Genomic DNA, 13,413 nt, shown 5'->3' on the forward strand with positions numbered 1-13,413 from the left:
CGCGCGGGAACCCTGGTGTGATGCGACGCTGAAGGGGGTTCCATTGTGCGTTTCCGTTGGGTTGATTACTCGAATTGCGTGAGCAATTGTCGGGTAATGCGAGAGAGAGAGAGAGAGAGAGAGAGCAAGCGTAGCGCGGACGACCGTCGATTGAGAGACCGGCCGGAGCGCGGCACTCCGCTTGTATGTAAGGTCCCTTAAATTACTAAGGTAGCGCGATCTTTAGATCTCGTCGTCTTTCACCCTCGCCCGCGCTCCTTTCCTCCTTCGTTTTTTGCCATTTTCTTTTTCGCCGGTGAACGCCGCGCGCCATTGGCCCACGGCCAGTGACGTAGTACGTCGTCCTTGCGTTGCTTGTTTTTTTCTTCTCTTCGCCGCCACTGTCCATTCAAATTCGCCATTTTAGGCTCAGCTGCCTCGGAGCAGGCCTTATCGAAGCCGTCAGCGTATAACAACCGATAACAACCGAAGAGTAAGCTGCTGTTTCAAACAAGTGTTGCGTCGGCGTCACTTTATGTAGCTTCGCGATGCCGAGTTGTTGTGCCTTCGGCTGCTCGAATAAGGTCTGTGCAGTCGCGGCGAGCTCGGCTGTAGCAAGCTGGAATTTATCAAAGCCCACACATGAATCAATGTTAGCTGTACAGCATAAAAAGGATTCATAATTGCGCTTGTAGCACGCTTCTGGCCTTGGAATACGGTAGTTATTATAGAACTGGGCACTACAGCAAATTGTAAGCTGAGCGCATTCTTTAACTGCGCGTTCTTTGTGCCAGCCTTTTCCAGATATGCCCGACAGGGCCTTACTTGAAGTAATTGTGAACGCCAATCGCACGAACATTGCTATGCCACGGACGCACTGCCAAAAGTACAGCCGTGATGGGTGAGGCCAACGAGGAGACGCGAGAACTTTGACCCTGACAGCAGCCTATAACGACGTGAAGGTGGCATAATTTTGCAACAGCGTCAAAGCACCGGAAAGTGCACGGAATAAAGGTGGCATGAATGTCAGTAGCTAATGCGGGACGCATACTTAGCGCTGCCTAATGATCTACAACTAACGCAAAAAACGCGAACGCAAAAAAGCGAGCGCAGCGCTCGAACTGCCGTGAACCAAGGTCACCGCGAACCATGCGCAAGCCCTCTGTGCAGCGCTTGCACGTCCACAACTTAATCACGCAAATGCAAGAACGGAATTACTGTAACAGAGCAATTTGAAACGTACACGTTCGATCTTTTCGCGTTCACGAACTATCCTGAGCATGCCGCACACGTAAACAAACACCGCGCTGTCCGTATGCACCAGCGTCATCCATCCCGCAAATATCCCCTTCTACAAAAAATATACAACAAAACGGCCTCAGTTAGGACGTGTTGGCAATACGGGGCTCTAGAAATACTATGTAACAGAGCAGTTTGAAACGTCCACGTTCGATCCTTTCGCGTTCACGAACTATTCTGAGCATGCCGCACACGTAAACAAACACCGCGCTGTCCGTATGCGCCCGCGGCATCCACCCCGAAAATATCCTCTTCTAGACAAAAACATACAACAAAACAGCCTCACTTAATGCGTGTTGGTAAAACGGGGCTCTAGAAATACTATTAATCCTACCAAAGAGCGACTGTGGCTCGAAAACAAGAGCAAACTGCACGAAAAACTTCAGCGAGCGGCCCGAAGCGTTGCGAGGGCGCCTGCTCTGAGGAAGCCAACAAAAATGGCGGCCCCGCCGCGGAGGGTAAGGGACCGCGGCGCCGCGGGTGAGGGGAGAGAAAAAGAGGGGGGCAGCGGAGAAGAAGTGGTTGGGGCTACTTTAGTAATTTTAGGGATCTTACTTGTATGCGCAGCGCGCCCGAAGGAGAGGAGACCGCAGAGAGAGAGGGCGCTGCACATGCGCACAGCGCTCTTGCACCGCGCGCAGCGTCTCCCACCGGCGGAGTGAGAGAGCGCGCCGCACTGCATCGGCGTTGACTGCATGCGCCACAGATGTTGGGGGAGAGGGCGCGCTATCACGGCGGCGTATTCCGGTTTCGGCGATGCATCACCCACGAAAGGGAGAAAAGGAGGAGTGCGAGAGGAAAAGGCGAAGGGTTGCGGGGCTGTTCTGCCGGCGCACACACTCCCCGCTCTTGGCCCGGCGGCCGGCCGGCAGTGAATACCCGTGAAGCGGCAAGTGTTTCATTCGCGCGTTGGATTTCGCCTTCTGGGACGGCTGCGTTGTTATTCAACCACACTCCTAGATCTAGATATTTTAACCAAGTTAAAAGTGCTTCAACTGTGTCTGTGTTGGATTTCGCGTCCGCTTGTGATACCCACCGCTGTGCATTTCGAAGTGCTTCAACCGGGTCGTTTGATTAAGTTTTACGCTGCAACAGTGTTCTAGGTAATATTACGATATTACCTAAATACTTTGTATTCCGTGCTGTTTTGCAATCGCAGTGTAGCATTCGCAAATCGTCGCGTGAACGGTTGCTACGCAAGCGTGCATCCACAGTTCACCCTGTGATCGGCCACCGCTGTGAAAGTCGACTTTTATTACGAATGAATTCCTGGAGTGTGCCGAATAGAAATTTAGCCTAATGCCCCATAAAGTTGGGCCTAAATCACGCTGGGAATACGCGATAACTATAATCACTTGTCACCTACCTTGAACATGTTGGTACTCATATTTTCTGACGATTGCTTTCAACCTTGTCACGATGGTTGCACTTTGTGCCCTGCTGCTTTTTATGCGATCGCACAAACAACCAGGTTGCTTGTTTTGTTTTTTTCTTTATCGTATCTAGCGCTCCGCCCAGACGAAACGGCAGTTGGCACTAAAGTTTTGCCCAGGCAGAATTAGAACTGTCAAATACTCCTGCTCTGATCTTCGCCTCTTAGATTTAGACACGCAGGACTACCTTTGCACCGGCTCCTCTTCGCGATCGTGTGTTCCCGGGTCTTTTTCTTTTTTGCTTGCAAGCCCCAATGGTGCTAGCACCCACATTTATTTGCGAGTTGGATTATGAAGCCTCCACTGATGACTTACGTTTGCCCACACACACTGACCAAAACAAGCTACAAGGGGCTTTGGTATCCAGTATTCTTACGCTGGAGCATGCTTCAAGGCATATGATCACAAAAGCACTTTAAGTTTACAGCAAATACAGGTTCTCAAATTGACTGAAAAACTGAAACATAACATTAAGCCTTATAAATCTTTACCTAGTATGTGTGCTAGTTCTGCATCAATTGCTAAAAAAAAAAAAAACCCGCAACACATGCTAATGAACTGATCATGAAAAAGTGACGTAGTGAATAGTAAATCTGTCTGCTGAAAACAATTTTTTAATAAAACTACAGATTTGAATATAGATTACATGTTGCAATGTATGGGCATATGAAACAGCAGAAACCAAGTCCCAAAGCTCGAAAATTCTTTATTAAATGCTTTATAACCTCAAATATACATACAACATTTTACGTGCCCATCACGGTTTAGGCCACGAACATCTTGGCTCAAAACTTTCCACAATTTCTCAGTCAGCACCTGTAACACCAAAAGAAACAAATAAACGCTTAGTTTTATAACCACACCGCAAACGTCAAGTGAATCTAAATTCACAATTGATGGTGTATTTTGTCCCATATATGGCTACATTAATATGTACACAAAAGTTAGTTTAGCCTGCTTTTGAACTATTCTAACTGCTTATTCTGAATTTTTTTTCTACGTGACACCAGCGATCCTTTGCTGATGCAGTCTTGTGTCTAAAACCTGCTTTAGTCCCTTCACACCAAACGGTATTTTTGACTTTTTTGAGAATTTGTACAAGGCCAAATAATGGCTTACACTAGTACGATTAAAGTTCTGAGCTAGACTGCTTTGATCTCTGATCTCGTTAACAAACTGCACTGCCTTTCCCAATAGCTAAGCAGGTGCTTACAGTGTATCTGACAGAACAGCTGTCACGCAATGGCCATACAGGACAAATGGGTCGGTTTATCAGTCAGGAATTATATGAGGGGGCACTAGGCTGAGCCCCGCTCATCGCACCACTGCTGCAAAAACAAAGTGGAAAAAGATTCTATTTCGGGGGTTGTAGTTGCCGAGGCCACTCTTGGGCTATGAAGCATGACACAGTGCTAGGTTCGATTCACGTTAATCCTGACATTTGGGTATCTTAACTCGCACTGAAATCTCCACACATGGACGTTTTCGATTTTTGTCTTTTTGCCTTCACTAAAAAAAAGAAAAAAACAGGAAAAGAAAAAAGTCACTGGGCTCAGCTGCACAATGCTTTAGGAACTGCGGCTGCTGCTCAGGCACAAGTTGGAGCCATTACTTGACTAGGCACAAATCCTCAAGAGTTGAAAACTGATTTCAGCGCAAAGCGGCAAAACAGCACTTTATTAAAAACAAGAGAAGTGGGAAAGACCTTATAACAACACTCGCTAAAGAACGACCTCTTTGAATAAACACAGTGTCACTTTGTAAATCGTCAATGCCTGGATAGCATATCCTTCATGCACAAGTATACTTAGCTGCTCCTTTAGACCGACAACGATGGCCAGAAGAAGTCAGGCTGCTGCCTTGCACGCCTTGTACTTGCTGCTTCGCCTTAATATTACCATAAGTTAGGAGCCAAGTATCTGAAATACCCATCTGTTTGATGCTTTGAACGTGCCGTGTAGGTGTTGTCGTGCAGTAATCCTCATTGGACGACGAGAATGAATGCAAATTAAATGACTCGCGAGCGAAAAATGACGTTCCCAAAGTTGATCAGTTCACGACTCTTGCACCGCTTTACAATTTAGCCAATGCTGTGGACTTGTTTGTAAACAACCTGTAATTCCTCCGCGCCACGTAACATCATTGATAGTGGTTGCGGACTGAAGTAGCGTAGAAAACCGGGCTAGTTGGTGTAGATTCATCTTCGCAGCGCACAAATAACGGGACAAAAAGGAGGATAACACTGGACAACCACTGAACCAAAACCGAATTTTTATTGAAGAGACAAATATAAAGCCATCGAAGGTATAAAAGAAAGATAAAAACATCACACATGAACCCACTATAAGCAACTATACAGACAAACGCTCTCAAGTACTGCTCTCTTCAAGATACGCCAATTCTGAATCTAAAAGTGCTAAAGACGAGCGCTAACACATGAGTCAGACATTTTTCCAATTTTATGTGCTTCCACTATACTTCCCTCACCTTTTGTTCATCGTGCGAGAACAGTACCGTTGTATCATGAAGGAAAAGCGTACAACCACAATCTTTGAAATGGGTGAAAAGAGGGCCAGAAGGCACTCGGTGAACTGGCCAACATCAAAGCGACCACAATTGAAAGGAATGCAATAAACCACGTTTAATCTATAAGGACCAACCTGTTTCTCATGTTTCACACCACAGCTGTTTGCTCGGCCCTTATTACTAATATTCTTTTCGATGGCGGGACAGCTGCAGTTTAACTTAATTTTGGCTGAAAACACCACATTGATGTTATATCTGCTCCCCACTTCTTTCAAGCGGTGAGATACATCGTGCAGGTACGAGATTACAACTATCTTTTCCTTCACAACATCACAAGCAGGAGACAAGTTTTCTTCACAAAATCCAACAACTGAAGACAGGCCGACCCAATGACTCCGTCACCGTAGCCAGCATTTTTGGGTCCAACTAACTGTTCACCAAAGCTAGACTCAATTAGGTGAAAACAAGACTGAAAACAAAACAAGATGGCTGACCTGAGGCAGTTGACAACAATCCCATATTTTGCAATCCTAGAACGTGCTGATGAAGAGTTCAGCAAAGGCTTCTTCGATCGTGGGCTATAGAGCCAACATACATGATTCTGCTTGAATTTTAACAACAGGTCCAAAAACTGGATTGTTCTTTCGTTTAGCGCCTTGGACATAAAGGTCAGCCTAAATGCGTGACGTTGGAATGCTTTTAAAATGTCTACCATTTTTCTTGTAGGGTCATAGTTTCCACAAAGTACTAGGTAATCGTCAACACACATGAAAATTTTAATTGCCAAACCCTCCAAGTCACGTTCCAATACACGGTCAACATGAGCCAAGAAAATGTCACTAACAAGGTGAGGAACTTTAGAACGTCTACAGATTCCAGATCTCTGCACATAGACAGTGTCACACCATCCTACAATAGTTGATGCTAAGTAGAAACGCAGAAGCTCCAAAAAGGATTCCACGTAAATCCCGCAACTTTGCATAAACTTAACCTCGCCGTTGTAGACGGTGATACACTCTTTCACAGAGACCAAAACTTGTTCATGCGGAATGGAGTAGAAAAGGTTTCCAGCGTCAATGCTGAAAGCAGAGCACCAGCCTGGATTACTGCACGCACAGTAACCTCATTTGTGTGCTGTGAAGATGAAGAGGCTTGCGCAGCGTGCCCTATCCTGGTCCTCTTGCATTGCAACATCTGCTACCTCAAACACGGAGCTGCGCAGTGGACGACAGGTCGGCACAGAAATTTTGGCACTCGATGGAGCCCTCTGGCCGACTATGCCACTTATGGTCATCTCCCATCCCTGCGACCGCAGCACCTTCTGCGGCACTGACGTTGATGACTGGATAAGCACCTACGAGAGTGCGAGCGCTCATAACAGATGGGACGCAACCTTGGTGCTGGCCAACGTAATATTTTACCTCAAGGGCCCAGCCAGACTATTGTTGGTTTGAGACACACGAAGCAGACCTGACAAGCTGGGAAACCTGCAAATTGACATTATGTGAGCTGTTCGGAAAGCTTGTTGGCCACCAACTAGCCGCGAAGGAACTTTCTTCCCATGCCAAAACCCCGATGGAGTCATCCGTTGCCTATAATCAGGATGGTGTTGCTCTGTGTCACAAGATAGATGCCGACACGTCAGAAACTGGCAAAGTAGGCCATGTGCAGAAAGGAATTGCTGATGGCGCTTTCAACCTGCTTGTTTATAAGGACTGCACTAGCACAGACGACGTCATTACAGAGTGCAGACCGTTTAAACATCTTGAAAAGGGCCTCGCAGCCTCTGGAGAATGTTTTTTTGGTTATCAACGTAACTAGTTGATGCATTTCTTTTTGTTATTCCCCCGACTGTAATGCCAACAGGCGCTGTGGGTACCAAATAAAGAAAGAAAGAAACAAGCGAAAGCTCACTGTATTGCCCCACAGTTCACTCGACTGCCTAACACGGGTCCCACATCCTATTACGAGTATACCACTCCACTGGAATGTGCCCTTCTTTGTTCGACGACTTAATGAAAATAGTACGCCGTGAGCTGGAGGCTACGGCTACGGCTGCCGTACTAGCCCCGACCCGTGAATGAACGTCACCTTCCATCTCCCTAATTCATGCGATATACAGCAAGAGCTCGCAAGCCACACCATTCCATGCATTTGCTCTGTAGCTCACCCGAAAAACGCTTTCACTGTTCCTCGTGTCTTAACTGGTCCCCACCAATATGCCCCACGCCATTTTCAGACACAAAATTCCGAAGAGTGGAGTACTCCTGAAAACAAGCCAATATGCTTCCACTGCTGTCACGGTGGGCATGTGGCCCGCTACAGCTTTCGACATTGCCACGCTAAGCCTTCGCCGCACCACAAGACTAATCAATGCAGCTCAAGGAGGTAATACTGCATCTGTGACCTGGACGACAGATCTTCTATTAACCAAAGAGTCTAAGCCCAATGACGTTACTGTTGATGGTGTTGCAGCCCAGGCTCTCACTGAAACAAATGCTCACGTCTCTGTAATCAGCTTAACCCTCTGCTGGCATCTCCGCAAAGTTCTGACGCCACCCATGCAACCACGATAGTGTCGTTCTCTTCACCATCCTTGAAAAATGCCCCCATGACATTATCCTCGGCGTCGATTTTTTCTCGAACCGCTCTCATTGACTGTTCTGTGGGACTTCTCTCTTTTGAATTTCCTTCTGCCAAAAATGCTCAAAAGCACCATTCTCGTTCCACAGATTATGTCCATTTGCTGTCAAATGCTGTAACATACATGCCCCTGTGATCAAGCCCACCCGTTTCTCACCAGATTGTTCGACAAGCTGAGCGGAAGCTACTACAAGCACGTATCCTTGAGTGCCGCCAGAAGCTACGAGCTTTGGAGAAGCAAACCTTCTTTGCACGCCGGCAACTTGAATATCTTATTCCTGAGGACTTCCCAGATGTGCAGCTGCACGCAAACTTCACCGCTAGCATGGGAGAAGGCCGTCATAGAACGTCGCAAGAGAGGAAACTGCAAGCACTCCGGCCGGACGTGCCACAATGCACCCAAGTGGTCATCAACCTATCTCCGTACACACCGGACGAAGAGGAGGCTAAGGTTTTGTCCCGTGGTGTGAATTTTAACACGGAAGCACCCCCGGAGCCAGGAAAGGTGATTTGTGCGGTCGAACGCGCGGTCGGCCAGCTTCCCTCTGAAGTACCGCAAGAATCGCGCACCCGTGCTATTGGTGTGCTCTCTGGTTTGCGAAGACATTGTGCAAGACTGCATTTATCGGTAGCGGAGAGGCAAGCCATCAGGAGCCTGCGGAATAACAGCAGTATCGCAATCCTTCCTGCTGACAAAGGCAATGCCACGGTCTTGCTAGATAGCAGTGACTATCACACGAAGATGTTGGCCCTTCTCGAAGACCAGCAGACATACGCTCCTCTAGCCCGTGACCCAACTAGCAGGTTACAGTCCAAGCTTCCAGAACTGCTAACCAGGCTTTTCAAGCTAGTCCCTCCGCACCACAAGGGCCTCTACTACAGGTTACTGTGCACGAACGGTTCAGCCCCGGCAATCTACGGTCTGCCTAAAATCCACAAGCCTGGCGTTCCTCTTCGGCCTATCGTCGACTTCTCGAGGTCACCGCTCTACCGACTATCAGGCTACCTTCACCAAGTGTTGAGCCCTCTAGCCGGTAAGACGCCCACGCACGTCGGAAACTCGTCCTCTTTTGTTTCGAAGCTGAAGGACGTAACTCTAACTGAAGACGACGTCATGGTTTCGTTCGACGTCAAGTCTCTTTTCACTAGTGTCCCAGTGGATCTGGCAGTAGCCATGCGCGAAGAAGCACTAAACGCGGACATTAGTCTTCCCGATCGCACTCCCTTTGACGTCCCCGAGCTCTGTGAGTTGCTTATGTTTTGTCTGAGCAACACCTATTTTTCTTACGGGGGAAGCCCCTATCAGCAGACCCATGGCACGGCGATGGGTGCGTCCATATCAGTTACTACGGCCAATCTAGTTATGGAGGCTTTAGAGGGGAAGGTAGTGGCAACCTTCACACCGGCACCGAGGTTTTTCTGCCGCTATGTCGACGACTGTTTTTGTATTTTAAAAAAGCAAGATGTCCTATGTCTTCTGGACAGCCTCAACGCCCAGAATGTGCATATACAGTTCACCGTGGAGTTCGAGCTAGACAACATGCTTCCCTTTTTTAGATGTTCTTGTTCGCCGCGATGCGGGCGCTCTCTCCTTCTCAGTGTACAGGAAGCCCACACACACGGGTCGTTACCCCAGTTTTGAATCTTGCCACCCTCTCGGCCACAAGACATCCGTTGTGTCGTCCTTGATAAAGCGCGCTGTACGCATCTGCTCAGATGACAGTGCACTGAAACGTGAATTAGGAACGATTCGTCGCGAACTAATCGCCAATGGCTATCCTAAGCGACTTATTTGCCGAACCAAGAATAAGGTACTACAGCCAAGAATGGCCAACAACAGGACATTACGAGCACGTGCAGCCATCCCCTACGTCCCAGGAATACGCGAAGCATTGTCGCACGTCTTTTCAAAATACGACATGCGCATTGCCCATGTACCGACCAGCGAGCTCCGCGACGACTGAAAGAGCACCAACGTGATGTAAGAAATCATAATCATATGACGAATGCCATTGCGGAGCATGCGCACAAACATTCCCATAAGATTGACTGGGAGAAAACACCGCAATTTTAGCTAAGGAAAACAACACATCATCTCGGCGTCTGCTAGAGTCACTTTTTATCCAATCAACGCCAGCCACAATGAACCGGACGGATGGGACTTTGCCTCCCGTCTACGCATACTCTCTACGTCATGTGCTGCCTATATAATTGACGACGACGGCTTGTCTTACATAGTGAACAAGGGACCCGTGTGTGGTTCCGAAACGTCAATATATTTTTATTCTTGGTCAGTGTTCGCTTTTCTTTTGCAAGTTATTATATGGTCTTCCCTATTACAGACGCGCTGCTTCTGTGAAACGTCACTCTGCCACACATCATCATCACTGTGGTAGAGAACCAAACCTGCCTTCCCTTTCAGTTTTTCAACTTCAGTTTCACACCTCAAGTCCTTCCCAAGGGGATTTCGCTTGCAATGCTGTGCCCTTTCTGCCATGAATGCTAGCACTCCTGCAGATTTACCTCCTCCAGTGCAGGCGTCCCATCAAGCACCATCAATCAAGGCAGTGGCTGCTTCAGACCTCCCACCGGATCATACCGCCGATCTCCCTCGTCTTCTGGATTCCTGCAAGGACATCTTCGACTTAGACAACCATCCACCAACCCAAACTTCTGCAGTCACCCATCATATCAACACCAACGATGCTTCACTAGTGTACAGGTGGCCCTATTGCGTATCACTTGCTGAACGACTCGTCATCCAAAAGGTAAAAAAAATGCTCAGTAAGCATACAGTCGAACCATCTTCCAGTCTGTGGGTGTCTCCAGTCGTGTTGGTCAGAGAAAAAGATGGGACATAGTGCTTCTAGATGGATTATGCAAACTTAACTATTATGAAGGAAGGCCTTATACAGTGGGATCTCATTGATACAATTCTGCATAATACGTTTTTCTTTTGATTCCAAGCCAAAATCCATTAGAAATAATGCATTTTCGTGCATTTGATACGATCACATTTTTGCTAAAAATTGGGTGGCACGACCGCGAAAGTGAACCTTGACCATTTTTAGAAACCTTACATTTATTCTTCGGTATAGTACTAGCTCAAACCCCATGTCAACAACCCATGACCTGCATGGCAGCGCCGGTTCTGCGACAAAAACACTGCTGCCGGGCGTGGGCGCTCTGTTCAATGAGGATGATATGTGAGGCGAGGCACTGTGCCATCTAGTGAAACATATCACAATCAAAGAGTTTCTCAGTTTGATCATAATCGAGGAAGAAGGTTCCAATGCTCTTGGCAGGCGGCGACTTCCCTCCCCAACTTCTCGCCATGCTCTGTGCTTCCCGCTCCGTTCTTTGTTCTCTTTCTGCGCTGTTCCTGTGTTCGGTGGTGTTGCTTATGAGGCTATTTTTGTTCTTGTTCTATTTGACTAGTCTTGTTCTCCTTAGGCTGCCTTGTTGCTGTGCGGGGTGTGCTGCCAGGCTTGTGGCAATGTCGAGGAAACGGAAGGCACTCAGTATAAAAAGAAAAAGTGGAAATTGTACAGAAATTGGAAGAAAACCCGAAGAGGAAATGCGTGGATTTGGCACACAAGCTCGGTTTGCCAGTGTCAACGCTCAACACTATTGCCGGTCAGCAAGAGGAACTTCAAAAGAATCTACAAGTTTCCGGCCCTGATGCGAAACAAGCACAAGGTGCAAAGCATGACCAAATGGAAGGCATCCTGCTCACATGGTGGGAATGAAGTTAGAGCGGCAGGATGAACGCCGATAGGTCAGTACTACGCGAAAAAGTTGACAACACTGCGCTCTCCTTGGGCATTGAGGACTCCAAAGCGTCTGGTGGCTGGCTTCACCAATTCAAGGCACAACGTGAAGTGTCATACAGAACAGCATCCGCCCAAGTGAAAAATACCAGCAGCTTTTTTTTATTTTTACATTTCCGGAGAATTTTCTCCCAGACTTCGAAAAGAAAGTGCAGCACAAATTTACCAGCTACTCCACTGTTGCTTAATAAAATTGAGTTGCTGACGGAGAATGCAGATTTTTCTCCTTTTTTTAACAAACTCTTTGGATAATACGATTTTCACATAATGCTTTCTATTTCCCGGTTCCCCTGAAAAACGTATCAACGAGATTTCACTGTACATGATACATAGACAAGATGTGGCTGGCAACTTGTGAAGGGAGGTAACTTCGTGCAACCAAAGCCTGATTAGTCATGCTAATATCCTATATTTCAATATGGTCTAACACCAGGTACCCCACTTCGGCAGAGCCAGTGGGGAACATTTCAACACTACTGTCACTGTGTACTGCAGAACGAACATCCATCCCGCATTTAAAAACCCTGCGTACGAAGCTGCATCGCGCAAAGTTGTTCTATGGCCACTGAATGTCCTCGCTGAATGTCAAGGAAGCGTCCTCACCGACGCGCTTTGGCGTCGTCTATCAGCGGATTCGTATGTATACAAGCGTTTACAGCAAGAACGGTAAATATATTACTACGCCCTTCAAGCACATGTCGGCAAAATGCGATTACTTCGCCGCGTTCGCAGGATTGAGCCGCACAGTAGAGAACACAGTCGTAGCATACTAGCAGGAATGAACGCATCGTACGGCTTCTTCCACGTTTCGTCACCCCGTGACTACAGTTTACCTCAACACCAATTTATAACGCAAGCCCTTTAAGAGCTTACACTCTAAAAAGCGCTACAACCTTTCTGGTAACCTTGAGTGAATGTAAAAGCGTAGCCACCGCGCACATCACGTCGTAGCTAGCGCCGACTTCAATGCGAACGCGGTCGTCGACGCGGCTACATGAACGTACCGCTGACAGCCTCAAGGAAAGTGTATTTGGGGGCTCTAGAACAACGTATTTAAATTTAGCCCATGTTTGCGAATAACAAATGATTCCTTGAGTGCTTTAGTTACATTGTCATTCAGAATGTGCCTAGCCAGTTATGTCCAACATACGGAGAGCGCACGGCGTTTGCAGTACACGGACAGGTATATAATTACCCGTCCCTCTTGACACCAGCCCTTAAAAAATATCTTACCTTTCGTTTATGACGCAAAAAGATGCCGAGGAGAAAGCAGCAGGTTTCGTTATCTACAAGAAATCGATGCTGGCTTGCGCTACAGTGGCTAGAATACTTGATACTTGCGCTTTGAAACTCGTACACAACAGGCAAGTGGCTTCGGCTTGACGGGGCTTGACCAGTGTTGCTTTTGCCTTGCGCAAAATTAAATAAACTAAAATCCTCTGTTACACAACTTTTATACTGTGTTACCTCCGCAAATAACAGATTACGAGCGGATGTATTTAACCGGTCATGTGACAGAGTTTTTTAGTTGAATTAAGTTTGCACAAGACAAAAGCAACACTGGTCAAGCCACGTCAAGCCGAAGCCTTCAAAGCGCAAGCCAGCATCGATTTCTTGTAGATAACGAAACCTGCTGCTTTCTCATCGGCATCTTTTTGCGTCATAAACGAAAGGTAAGATATTTTTTAAGGGCTGGCATCAAG

The 13,413-nt window shown here is 47.2% G+C and overlaps 1 long non-coding RNA gene across 1 annotated transcript; it reads right to left on the minus strand.

The window, feature by feature from the left end:
• Positions 1 to 3,015: 3,015 nt before the first annotated feature.
• LOC144167772 (uncharacterized) lies at positions 3,016 to 13,029 on the minus strand. Its single transcript, XR_013322113.1, has 3 exons — positions 12,944 to 13,029; positions 10,404 to 10,506; positions 3,016 to 3,527 (listed from the first exon to the last, which is right to left on the minus strand). It is a non-coding gene; the product is annotated as an uncharacterized LOC144167772 (long non-coding RNA).
• Between the last annotated feature and the right edge of the window lie 384 nt (positions 13,030 to 13,413).

Source organism: Haemaphysalis longicornis, unplaced genomic scaffold (assembly GCF_048455015.1).
Source record: "Haemaphysalis longicornis isolate Haplotype H1 unplaced genomic scaffold, Haemaphysalis longicornis Haplotype H1 scaffold_1, whole genome shotgun sequence".
Classification (NCBI taxonomy): Eukaryota; Metazoa; Arthropoda; class Arachnida; order Ixodida; family Ixodidae; genus Haemaphysalis; species Haemaphysalis longicornis.